Source organism: Triturus cristatus, chromosome 7 (assembly GCF_964204655.1).
Source record: "Triturus cristatus chromosome 7, aTriCri1.1, whole genome shotgun sequence".
NCBI classification, from domain to species: domain Eukaryota; kingdom Metazoa; phylum Chordata; class Amphibia; order Caudata; family Salamandridae; genus Triturus; species Triturus cristatus.
In genome coordinates this window covers 186,627,865-186,641,426 of record NC_140590.1, presented here as the reverse complement: position 1 = coordinate 186,641,426, position 13,562 = coordinate 186,627,865, and the positions used below count along the sequence as shown (strand labels likewise).

Here is a 13,562-nt window from a genome sequence, read left to right as displayed (position 1 = left end):
AATTATGTGATACTTAATTGCCAAATGTCAGGTTGTTATAGCTCGTCCAGTTAGGATACCAGTGCATTGATTGAATTAAATGCCATTTCAGATTACATCAGACTAAATAAAGGCAACTGTTGTAAACTGACTATTGATGACCGCAGCGAAATTACACAGACACCAATGATTTAGATGACAAACTATTTATTGTAAAACATTCATTGCGGAGTCGATTCTTTGCCCTGACACTAGACAATTATTGCTTCCCTTTACGCACCTCTCTAGCTGTTACGAAGAGGCATTTGCATTTGCATGCACTAATTGCAATTTGTGTACAACCCATAACTGGAAATCGGACGCACACACAGTTGGCACCCAATTCCAAAGTTGCCCTGGCACTTAGAATGAGGATGTAAATGATATTAATGTATTGACCTTGGAAGGATGAAAGGTCAAGTATTCAAAGTAAGATTTAAACCTATAACCACAACGTGAAACGCAGACATCTGCAGTGAATTCACTATCTGCATAGAAACGAGACTGCTTGCAGTTTTGCTTCTTTGTCATTATAATGTACTACAAATCCCAGAATGAAATGCACAACGTGGAACTGGATGAGCTACTCACGCCAGATGAAGGATAAAATCAGATCATTGGGCATATTAAAGCAATTTCTTTATAGTGATTTGTATTCATGGTCAGCTATTAAGATGAGCTAACGTTGTCTGTGCTGTCAGTCATAACACAAGGGTCAAATATCTTCCCTCTAGGAGGTTTCTTGAATGCATTCAGTGCGTAGAAAGGTGCCTTAAATCCAGCTTTGTCTGGCTTTATTATTATTATATTATTATTATTAATACTATTCATACTGTTATTACGAAGAATTGTAAGCAGTCACGGAACGTGTGAATCAGAATCTGGAACAGTGTGCGCTGTCAAGTTGCCAGCCGTGGGAGGTAAACCTGAAACCTGATGCAGGAAGATGATGTGTGTGTGCTTTAAAAATGAGGCCTTCTCTCATACTTAAAACATTGACATTCAAGGGATGTTGGCACTAGCCAAAAGGTCTGTTTTGGTAATCATTTTTGCAGCTGGGCTGACATGGCTTTATTCCCTGGTGGCTCCTTAGAGAAAACAGCAGTCACGTGGCCCACTCATCGCCCAATGAACATGCAGAGTTTGAACGGACTACTGTACACTATGCCGGCGCATACCCTGCCCATTCCTAGATCCCCCCCCCCCTCCGCCAGGGTTTATGCCTTTTGATTGGCTTTGGAAAATAATTTGTGTGTAAAGCCCCAGGCGGGCTTGTAAAATATTCAACCCTTGAAAACGTAGAGTGGGAATTTCTGCGAAGACAGGTGGTTTCCGTCTGTGTCAATCAGGAACAAGCATTGGCATAGCCAATAGGTCTCGCCTTTGGGACCTTATAAGTGTTTAGCCTTGCAACAGTTGATGTTGTTGCACCAAGGATATTGTGCTGCATAACTAAATACTTATAAGGTCCCAGAGGCGAGACCTATTGGCTATGAAGTCTACATTTTATATTAACCCATTTTACAACCCATGTTCATACCCCTACAAACTCTCTCTATCTGGTGTCGTCTTGTTAACTTGTACATGTTAAAGTGCTCTGCGTAGGGTCGGATGTACAGAATGTAAGCTAGTGACCATTGTCCTTGTGTTACTAACCACAATGTCAAGCATTGTGCCATCAGAGCTTCTAATATGTGTGAAAAGTTGTCTGCACATTTATAAGTCTGAGTTAGGGACTGTCTAGTCAAGGGTGACTCCATTAGTACAAAGGATGAGACATTTATTGTTTTACTAACACCCTTGGCCCAAATTATTTTTTTTTTTTTAAAGAAATGGTCCCTTTTTGATGATTCTGAATAAAGCTAGGTGAAACAAATGCCACCTCCAAGGTCCACAGCTGGAGTTTGGAAAGCTTTGTGGAGATACATATCCATCTCTAGCCCCCACCACCACCACCACTAACCAGCAGCGGGCTCCACCAGTGACAGCATTGCAGAAGGACTAGCAAACTCATCCCATGCAATACTCTGCTAAAGGCACATAGGAGCCCCCATCTGGCAGCTCCTGGGATAACATGTTGGCAAAGCCCGGGTGTGCAAAAACATCAAAGACACTACTGTGAGAAGCGAGCTCTTTGGTATTGCAAGCATTTGCAATGCAATAGGTCTCGCATTTACACAACTTTAAGCTATTGGCATTGTAAATGACAATGCCTTTTATTTATGTTTTAAAAACGAAAACAAAAATAAAAGGCAGTGTCATTTACAATGCCAATAGCTTAAACTCCCGTAAACGCGAGACCTATTGCATTGCAAATGCTTGTTAATGTGGGTAATGTACCCACAATACAAATAAAATTAAGGAAAACGCTACTGAGAACAATCTGTTTAAGAATTATTCAAAGTCAAAAAGGCAAGACTCTCTGGGGGGGGGGGCAGAAAGGCTGGGGCCCTTGGCCAGAGCCCACTTTGCCCATGCCTTAAAACGTCTCTGCCAGCACACGTGCGACTCTGCGCGCTTCCTGTCTCCTCCGGCTCGCGCGCATGTGTACATTAACCTCAGTGATGGGTGTTCTGCAAACTTCGTATTTCAGGCATCACAATCTCTCCAGTCTCGGCCTTCGGCTGAATACGCCACACAAGCCAATGGTATCAACAATGTTCTCATCTAGCTCCTCGTTACTGACAGATCTTCGTGAAGGTTGAGGCGCCTTAAAAAAAAAAAAAAACGTGTTTTTGTCGAAATAAATCCACATTTTCATAATTCCAGCAAATAGATCAACATTGGGTTGAAAAGACCTTTCTTTTTTACCTTTGAACGAAAACGAAAATAATCTGTCTTCAGCCTGTCCCCCATGCAATGAAGATTCCCCTCGCCCCCCGCACGATCCTTCCCCCACATACATTTTGTGTGTAGCGAGTAATTATTTAATGTTAAAGGTTCAAGCCTTTTATCAAAGTAAAGACATTAGCGGCACGTGCCCCCTAGAAGCAGATTGCCTTCAAGGCGCGTCGTGACGTGGGTTGACACACACCGGCCGCCCCTACGGTGAAACTCCAGTTGTGGAGGCTTCTGCGGAGGACCCGGAAGTTGTGGAGGAGTGCCGGTGGCCAGCCTGCTGTAGGGGCATTGGCGGAGCCTGCCAGGCCCAGCGGGCAGCACTGAGGCATGAATGCGGTGTTGGCGCGCTGGACCTGCTGGGGACCTGACAAGTGGCACGGATCCACCTGCCCTGAGCGCCCTCCCCTTCACACAGAGAGCCCAGCACGAGCTCAAGATCAGACAGGAATCCAGCATGCTGCCCCCGCCCACGACCACCCCGCCATCAGCAGCCGGGGGATCCCTCCAGGCCCAAGACTACAGCCCCTGAGTTCAACAGCACCTGAAGGCCTGGCTGAAAGTTAATACTCTGTAAATATGTAATATATAATTGTCCAACCCTAATTGCTTCTTAAAATGTAATCTTGTGTGATTTTTGCATCGTGTACATATGTAAATCTAACCTCAGTATCTGTAGTAGACTTTTGTACTTACTACCATTCTTACCATTCTTATGTGAATTTCGTGTACTCCGAAGTCCTTATGTAATGTAACTAATCATTTTGTAAAGCGCTCTGACACCTTCGGGTAAAGTTCGCGCTATATCAAATCGCAATAAATAAAACATTAAAAAATAAAGCCACTATCCCTTACCCACCTTCCCCCATGGTCTCGTCGATTTATTCTCTGCAATTCAATGTCAATGTACTAAATTCTGAAATATCTTTCTGTTGTATGCGGCCGGAGGAACGCGTGAGTGTTCAGTATCAAACATCGAACACACAGATAGCCGACTGCTGAAATCGACGCTTTAGACCCCGGTATATGTTCACGTCTTTACATCTTAAAACCAAGGATTTACATTTGAGGGAATTTTATTTTTACGTTAGAATATGTTATAGTTCAAAAAGCGCTCGCAGAGTCAATACACGGGGAAGCGCATGAAAAATCGCACGCAGCGCGTACATTTTTTTTTTTTTCTGCGCAAGTGAATTTACGAGAATAGTTACAACTGTGCACATTATTGTAAAAATGCTGTTCGTCTTCCATTTGTTATCTTCTGTGGCGTTAATAAATGCAAAGTACATTTGTTTTTAATGAGTTTGTACCTGTTGATTTTTATAAAAGCGTATATCAGAGCTTAATTAATAATTCTTTCCGCGATGCTATAATGCGTGGCTCTGGCGCTCAATGTTTATGGGATTGAAGGTGCCGGCTGCACATTTAATGATCTGAGCCCAGTTATAAAACTGTATTCTGCATATTCTATGCTATCTGTGGGCACAGATTGACGTCAGTGACTGGCAGTATGGTTGGCGGGCCAGCATGGCACACCCACTTTTCGCACATACAAGGTCCGTGGTCTCGACTGGTGCCTGGCACTTCTGGAACAGACCAGGGGTTCTACACGGCCTTGTTTTAATTATGATTAAATGTTTCTAGAACAGATGTGTGGCTTAAAGGCTAGAGCGGCCGACTTTCAAGCTGGGGAACCAGGTTCGATTGTAGGGGAGCGGCTCCACGGGGAGGGTAAACGATTTGCTCAAAATCACAAGATGTTTGACACATCCCGCCCGTGATTTTGAGCAAATCCCTTAATCTCCCCGTGCATAAAAATGAATGTGACCATTAAGCAACTGGTGCCCATGTAAGGCGCTCTGATACCGTGGGTCCAGTTCGAGATATAAAACTGCAAGGACAACAACAAATCAAAAAATGCTGCGGCCTTCCGGACCCTTCTCCATACATACAATGCGAACCATCATTGATGCCCAAACGTATTGTGATTGTCAGAGGCGCAACTGGAGCCACATTTGGGGGGGGGGGGGGGATAATTCTTCCAGCAATAGGCAGGTTAGGCAGAGTGGAGATGCAGGGGCTATAAGAAGGGGTGATAAAACAACAAAGACTCGTTAACAAGTAAATGGTATTTTAAAGACCTGTGAAGTACCCCAAAACTATCTGTGTGTGCCCAGGGGAAGCTGTCTCAGCCCCGACTGACACACAGAGGGGGGGAGGGGGGGCAATGGGATGTAGTTCTCCAGGAAAGGGTTGTAGGCTAAGCGCAAGCACTGGGTGGATGCGTGACATGTCCCAAGGGGGCGCGGGGCTGCCATGTTTGACACCCACCTCAGCCCTTCAGTGAGCTCTGGGACGGAATAACAGCTGGGTGGGTTGGTGTCTCCCCGTAAAAATCTGCAGCAATCTCTGGCTCGCGCATTATAATCATGGCCCAGGAAATGTAGCCCTTCATCCTCACGAGGTTGCTTGTTACAACAATACTTAGTCAGGCGTGGCATGCACATGCTATGGGAAAATAGCGTTTCCTTGTGAATAAATTCAAGGCACTACTTTGGGGTTTGTCCAGAAAGATTAATGGATAGATTTTTTTTCTGTTTCACAGCGGGATCCTAGTAAAGCTTCTGTTGGCAATCTTGCAATGCATGAGATAAAGGTGGGGTCCTGATATGTCCCGATGGGAGGTTTGGGTTCAGATGGCAGCTGAAGGCCGGGGTACATCTTTGCGCGCGCACAGGGCACCCTAGGGTTCAAGGCGATAAAACTGAAAGGGGGGACATTTTGTACCCACGAATAGAAGCGGCTGGCAGCTCGTTTGGGTGGCAAGTGCAACAACACCCAAGTTTTGCGATGCAGCGCGCGCTACGAAATTCGTTTTATTTATTTAATTGTTTACTTACCTGCAATTATCCATATTCCGGTTTTTGTAACCCCCCACACTGCCCCTCCCCCGCCCCACCTTATCGCCCCACGGAACTCCCTCCACAGGCCTCGGCTGCTTATTCCTTTACTAATTGAAAATAAAGCACTTCCTGGCAGCAGGCAGCGTTCACTATATTTGAAAGCGAGGCGGAAGCTGGAGGACGTGCCCGCCTCAAGCTCAAGCAAATACGATTGAACAGTGTGACCAGGCTCAGTCATCTGCCCCCGCCCCCACTGCACCTGCCCGGGCACAAGCACTGTGCAGCACAAGGGTCGGGTCCCAGCACACCGATCACCACTTTGCCCCCTTGGTGAGTATCAAGAGTGGGATAAGAAGCAGGGAGCGCTGGCGGAGGGTGACTGGGGGGGAGGGGAGGTAGAATCAGGACTGCGCCGCCGTGGGGGTGGCACCCACACATGGACAGCGCTGCCGCGACGTGTCGGGCAAACTTTGGGCATGAAGGGAGCAGAAGTGACAGGAGCTGCCAGGGTGTCTGAGTGGTGCAACAACCCTCCCCCTGAACAGAGGCAGTGCGTCATTTGAACCTGTGAGGGTACCGGACTATTTTTTGGGGGGCCGGGCAGTGGGCACTCATTTTTCCCGATCGGACATTTGCAGAGAGCAAGGGAAGGAACAACACAGAAACGGGAAACATGGAGGTAGAGAAAGGAGGGAAACGCCACAGAGGGAGAAAGCCGGGACTTAGAAGTGTGAAATACGGGGGTAGGGAGTGTCTGGGGGTGCAGTAAAGAGACGCGAGGTGGATTCAGGACTGCACAGTCTTCGTGATCGGCGCCCCAACGTTTAACAGCGCTGGCCGCTGGCCGCAGGCTTTGGGCGGCGGCCGTCATTGTTCAGAGGCGGCCTCACCTCGAAGATACTTTATACCGTAGCGCAAAGCTCTCTGTTTGATGTCTAGCCTAGAGTTTGTTCTGGAAAGAGCAAATGACAATGGACAGCCATACCTTAAAACTTAAAACTTTCACACGCTGTATGTGTTCTAGATAGTGCAATGTGGCACGCATGCTCAATTTAAAATGTTGGATGAAATTAAATAGTTTCTCAATGTTAACACCTCCTCGAAGTTGGGTTGTTTTTGGCACCAAGTGCTGTCTAAAAATATTAGTAGACGCTAGGCGTGGGTGAACGTGTGGAAACATCCACGGAACACCGCCTTGACACAAAGTAACACAAGACTGCACCTTGCACAGTTTTGTGTTACTTTGGGTTACAATCCAACACAAAGATTGTAAATCCCACCGCAACACTTTGCCTCGGGTTTGCGTTAAAAAGGTCATACAATCCCAATGCGAAGTGTTCGCAGGTCTGGGCGCTTTGGCTGTGTAGATGACGTGTAGATGACGCACACACTTTATATACCTCGGCTGTTTGGTGACGTGCTTGGATGATGCAGGGTTTCTCTCTTTTGTTTGTTTTACTAGAAATCAACGCCCCCTGCTGACACAGCTGCCCACTCAAAGCTGCATCAACTGTCTGGAAAAACACAGTGAATTAAATTAGAGAGTGCCCCGTCCTGGTGGGACATCTGGCTCAGGTAGGTTAAAGTTTCCAAGTTATCTGTGTTTCTTATTTAAGCCGAAAAAATAAAATAAAATGCCATTAGCTAAAAACAGAAACATAGATAAACGTGCAGAATAAAAAAAGAAGAACGTGGTGGGTAGAAAGAGAAAATGAACGGAATGAGCGAATTACCAGATTTATATTTGTTTAGAGCTCAAACAGCCACACTGCGGCTTCAGAGCGCTTTGAGAATGGAGAGGGGGCATCATTAAGTAGGATTAAAAAAAGTGCGAGTGAAAGACCCCAGAGAAGGGTCTGGCTTCAGAAGTGGAACTAAGATACCTTTATAAGAGGCGTGGCCAATATGATTCACTAAGGGTGTGGCTTAACACACTGCATTGTTGTCGGCTTAGTAGTGTTCGCACATGAAACTGTCTGACGAGTTTGAGAGTTATTTGTTGATCAAATGTGGAAACATTACCAGTTTGGACCTCTGGTTGTTTGCTGGGTAGGTCACCGTAGCACACAATAAGTGGTTTTTATCTAGAAAGGATTGTGCTCTCCAAGAAGGAAGGGATTAGTGGTGACGTATCTTATCTTCAGCCTGAGACGTGTCTTTTGAAACGGGGGCATGGGGGTGTATGCACCTTGGTTCATGGTGCACTGAGTGTGTTTTCCAATACACCACATTGGCCACACTCCTATCACATTAGAGCCAGACCTGCTCTGTGTGAAAGGCTTTCCTTGTTTTTCCTCTTGAGCAAACGTCTTCTTAACTCCCAGAACCAAGGAGATCAATTCCTACGAATTCTGGTTGCCTTAATGCTGGGAGTATTGTTGCTGCACAGATGCTTAGGGGCACCATTCCGTCATTTCCTTTTAAATGAACGTGAAATCTTTTTTGTACACAAGTCAGTAGTTCTTTCCAGAACAGTGTAATGTGCTTATTGTTGTGGAGGATGTGATTTAACCACTTCGCTGCCATGCCTCCCCTTCTGCGCCCCCCCGTGCCAAGCCTTTTTGTTTGGGGCTATTTGGGGTAGTTCACGCTTAGGCCCTGCAATGTTTTGTCCATATAAGGTATCCATGCCAAATTTGTGACCTTTTCTTCCAACATCATGGGGATTTTAAAGGTACCCAGGGTTTGTTGATTCCCTAGAGGGGACCCAGAAATTAGCCAAAATACATCTACATTTTTTATTGTTGGGGAAAAACGTGCTGCAGATGAAAGCATCTGTTTTCCCCTGCAAATGGTATAAACAAAGGGTTTGTGGTGCTGAAATCACTATCAACCCATCTTTCAGGGTTTGACAGACTTTTGTCAGAAAACCCAAATTTTTTCACACAGTTTTGGCATTTTACTGGGACATAGCCTATTTTTGCTATTTTTTGTGCTTTCAACCTCTTTTCGGGTAGTGGTAGAAATGGGTATGAATGCAATAATGGTTGCTAGAAAGCTATACATTTCAGAAAAGTAAGCAAAATTCTAAATTCAGCAAGAGTGCCCGCGAAATCGGCAATGTACAACTCCTGAACCTTAGACTAAGATCCAGAGTTCAATGACAAAAGAGTGAGCTACCAAGTAAATAAAGTGAACTAGATTAAGTGAAAGGTTAGTAAATGCAAATAGCATATGAGGTTAGAGAGAAGCAAAGTGTACATTGTCACCTGCACGTGGAACGTGATATTTGGACATTAGTGAAAAAACAAATCTGTGTCCAAGTGTTAGAAAAGAAGACTGTGTGCTTTATTTAGAAATTCCAATTAGCACAATCAACATCAACAGCAGGACATGAAGCTTGTCATACTTATAGAATCACTTCTGCATGTTCAGAGAACAGACTCAAAAGGGGATTGTAACTGGGCACGAGAAAAAATCTTGAAAATAGAGATTATGAGTAAGAAGTTGTATGAAGATACTATACATCTTTTCCATGCAGCCTTTACCTTTCGTGGTAAGCATAATAAGTTACGTGTATGAGAGAGAGATAGATAGATAGCGAGGAGAGAAAGCGCAAGAGAGGGAGCGAGAGAGCGAGCAAGAGAGAGAGAGCGAGAGAGAGAGTGTGTGTATGGAGCAAAAGAGAGAGAGGGTGTCTGTGTGTGGAGCGAGAGAGTGTGTGTGTGTGTGTGTGTGTGTGTAGAGAGAGAGAGAGAGTTTGGGTGTGTGTCGCGTGTGAGAGAGTGTGTCTGGGTGTGGAGCGAGAGAGAGAGTGTGTGGAGCGAGAGAGAGTGCGTGTGCGTGGAGCGAGAGATAGTGTGGTTGCGTGGAGCGAGAGATTGTGTGTAGAGAGAGAGTGTGTGTGTGTGTGTGGAGTGTGTGTGTGGAGTGTGTGTGTGTAACGTGTGTGTGGAGTGTGTGTGTGTAGCGTGTGTGTGTAACCTGCATGTAGCATGTGTGTGTGCTTATCTTTACCAATTTTCACATTCGTGGTAAAGGCACAAATACCTGCACGACAAAGGCTGTCGTAGTAAAGGCATCATTGTAAAGGCTGTTTCTGCGAGGGCACGGGAAGAGCAAGCACTTAGAATATTTAAGGTGGGGAAAGAAACAAAAGAAAACAATGCTTTTTTAATGACAAATTTGCAATCCTAAATAGAATTTCGATCCATGAGTCACGAGTCACAGCCACTCAAAAGGCCATAAATAAAAACAAAAAACTTGAAGGGAATGTGAATCGTGATCCAGAATGACTTGTGAGTACAAAAAAAATAACAACATAAAAACAGAAAAAAAAGAAGTAAAGGGGTGGATACAAAATAAAAGGCAAAGTTTAAAACAAATGCTATCTTTGAAAAGAGTTATTGGGTATATGTATGCTCTAAGAGGATCAAGCAAGTAGGTATTTGACACAGTTTTGCATGTTGGCTAAGAATATGGCAATACCAAGATGAGTAAGGTGCACATCGCCTTTACAGAAGCCACTTGGCATGTCGGAAATACTGCTGTAATGGTAGAGAGATGACACACCATGGTCGCAGAAGAATGCTGAAACAAGGTTGTTTACATTCTTCCTGGCTTTTCTGAATTGAGGACATTACTTGGTAGTTCAAATACTTTTGTCTCTGACTAATATAATGTTAGCAACAGAAATTGTAATTAAAAGGAAAATAGACATGATTTATCTAAAGGTGCCTTTCATACTAATACCAAAACTTTGCCCACCAAAGCTAACCAGGAGAAAATTAGTTGGCTGACAATTGAACATGCTTTCCAACATTTGTAGAGCATCGCACCGCTTCTTCAACCCAAATAATGGCAACATCAGAAAACTCCAATGACATGCCAATACCATTGTTTTTAGCAAAAAACATGAAGCCGGTAGATCCAACTATCAACTAACACCCAAAACAAGCTCTTCTTGCAAGATGCGCCCCCACACTGCACATCTTCAGGAAGACCCTCAAGACCTGGCTCTTCGACTTACTGGAGATGCTTCCCTACCCTCCCCCAACACCTTGAGACCCTCACGGTTGAGTGGCATGCGGCGGGCCATGAGGAGCATATATTTTTTTCTAAACAAATGTTGGGCCCGCAACATGCCCGGTGTGCGGCGGGCCCAGTTGGCATTCTTATTGGGCCCGCCGCACACGGGGCACGCGGCGGGGCCTCAGGGGCATAATTTTGTTTTTAAACACATATATGTAGCCTTTAAGCCAAATAAAGTGTCTACATTGTAAATACACCAAATATACATAGCTTTAGCTTGTTACTAACTTTAAAAAACGAAGATATCTGTGTTTGTTGTAGGAAAAACTGCAAACTAAAATGCCGCAAAATTGCCGCTAAATTTCCCTATTTGTGCCGCTAAATTTCCATATTTGTGCCGCTAAATTTGCTAATCCACGCCGCTATATCCTGGGGATGAGAATTATAGGACTTGTTTTTTACACATTGTCTAACATTTGGAAGGCTGAAATGCATCAAAAGTCAATAGGTAATAATGGTTGCTCTACTATTCAGTGTTCCCTTAAGTCTCCCGATAAAAATGGTATCTCACTTGTGTGTGTAGGCCTAGTGCCCGCGTCAGGAAACGGCCCACTACACAACGTGGACACTCCGCATTTTTACAGTGAAAACAGACCCTTTTTTTGCAAAGTGCCTAGCTGTGGATTTTGAACACTAAGTCAGCTAGCACCTATGGAAATATAGCAAACCTATACATGTTTGAAAACTAGACACCCAGAGGAATCTAGGATGTGGTGACTTGTCTGGCTCACTCTAGGTTCTGTTACCCAGAATCCCTTGCAAACCTCAAACTTTGTAAAAAAAAACACAATTTCCTCACATTTCTGTGATGGATAGTTCTGGAATCTGCTTGGATCCACAAAATTCCGCCAACACCGCATTTCCCAAAGTCTTCCGAGAAAAATGGTACCTCACTTGTGTGGGTAGTCCTAGTGCCTGTGACAGGAAATGGCCCAAAACACAATGTGGACACACCACATTTTTACAATGAAAACGGTTCCCTTTTTTGCAAAGTGCCTAGCTGTAGATTTAGAAACCAAGCTCTGCCGGCACATAGGGAAACCTAGCAAACCTATACATTTTTTAAAACTGGACACCCAGGGGAATCCAGGATGAGGTGACTTGTCTGGCTCTCACTGGGTTGTGTTACCCAGAATCCCTTGCCACCTCAAACTTTGTAAAAAAAACACAAATTTTCCTCACACTTCTGTGTGACAAAAGTTCTGCAATCTGTGTGGATCCACAAAATTCCACCCACCCAGTATTCTCCAAAGTCAGCGGATAAAAATGGTAATTCACTTGTGTAGGTGGCTCAAGTTCCCACGACAGGCAAGGGCCCAAAACGTATTGAGGAGACATCAAAATACCCATCACAAAACAACCAGGTTTTGCAAGGGGGTTCACCTGGGTTTTTGGACCTGGGCTCGATGGCCATCTAGGGAAACCTACCAAACCCACACATTTCTGAAAACTAGACACACAGCGGAGTCCAGAGAGGTATGCCTTGCATCGACCCCGAGGTTTTCCTACCCAGAATCCCCTGCAAACCTCAAATTTAGCTGAAACAAAAATCACCTTTCTCTGTATTGTGCTACCTGTGATCAATGTTTATCCTGATGTGTCAATATGAACATGATGATTATCTGAAGCTTGTTTTCTTGTGTACTCAAAATATATATTTTAAAAATTACCTGTTTATCAAATTTCTGTGTGGGAAAGTTGTGGAATCACTGCTCGGCACAAATCCCCTACTACCCAGCATTCCTCTCAGTCCCCTGATAAAAATTATACCTTACTTGTGTGGATGGGCCAAGTGCATATGACATGAAAGGGCCAAAAATGTGTAGAAATTGAGGGGGGCCCAAAGCGGGTATAAAAGGGTAGTTTGTTTATACATTTAAGGCTGACGCTACTTTGGGAGTCCACACAAGTGAGTTATCATTTTTCTCAGGAGACCAACGGGAATGCTGGGTAGTAGGTTATTTGTGCCTGCATGGTGAATTTACACAAACAGATTTGCGAAAAAAATTTGACTTTGTAAGTAAATTTGAGGTTTGTGGCGGATTCTGGGAAAGAAAACGCTGGGGGATCCATGCAAGCCACAACACCATCCAAGAGTCAGTACATGCACACAACCATCCACACACACCACCAGCCAAGCGCCATCCACGCACACCACCAGCTAAGCGCCATCCACACATACCGCCAGCCAAGCACCATCCATGCACACCGCCAGGCAAGAGCCACCCACGCACTGTGCCAGCCAAGCACCATCCCGCACACCCCCAGTCAAACAGGGCCGGACTGGGAACAGCAACCAGCCCTGGCAGATTGCTGCTCGACCCGCCCTGGGGGGGCGTGTTAGTAAAAAGCGATGCTCTAAGTTTTGTTACTCGAGCCCGATATTGCAGCACTGCTGCAAAACCAGCCGCCAGTGACAAAACCACCCCCACAGCCAGAAAACAGGCGCCCACCCCTCTAGTCCACCAGGGAAATGCCAGGTGCCCACTGCAGCCATTCCGGCCCTGCAGCCAAGCACCATCCATGCACACAGCCAGCCAAGCACCAGTCCACGTACACTGCCAGCTAAACATCACTCCACGCACACCACCAGGCAAGTGCCAATCTACATACACTGTCCTCAAGCGCGAGTCCGCTCACACCATTAGCCAAGTGCAGGTCCACACACAGTGACAGCAAAATGCCAGCCAAAGGTCAGTACACGCAGACCATCAGCCAAACTCCAGTTTAAAGTCACACAAACTCTCCCTGGTTTCTAGTGGTTTTATGCCC

General features: G+C 45.2%; 1 protein-coding gene across 25 annotated transcripts in view; it reads left to right on the top strand.

The window, feature by feature from the left end:
- The window catches only part of LOC146809181 (uncharacterized), a 1,126,689-nt gene that overhangs the window by 758,029 nt on the left and 355,098 nt on the right, over positions 1 to 13,562 (top strand). For 8 of the 25 annotated variants that reach the window (XR_014966358.1, XR_014966355.1, XM_085615988.1 and 5 more), the window contains one exon: positions 7,222 to 7,334. The exons of 15 other annotated variants lie outside the window; for them this stretch is intronic. The gene's annotated coding sequence lies outside the window, so the exon portion shown is untranslated. Of the gene's footprint in view, positions 1 to 6,024; positions 6,090 to 7,221; positions 7,335 to 13,562 lie in introns of those variants that run through there. 2 more of the 25 variants (XM_085615993.1, XR_014966362.1) reach the window with 2 other exon arrangements.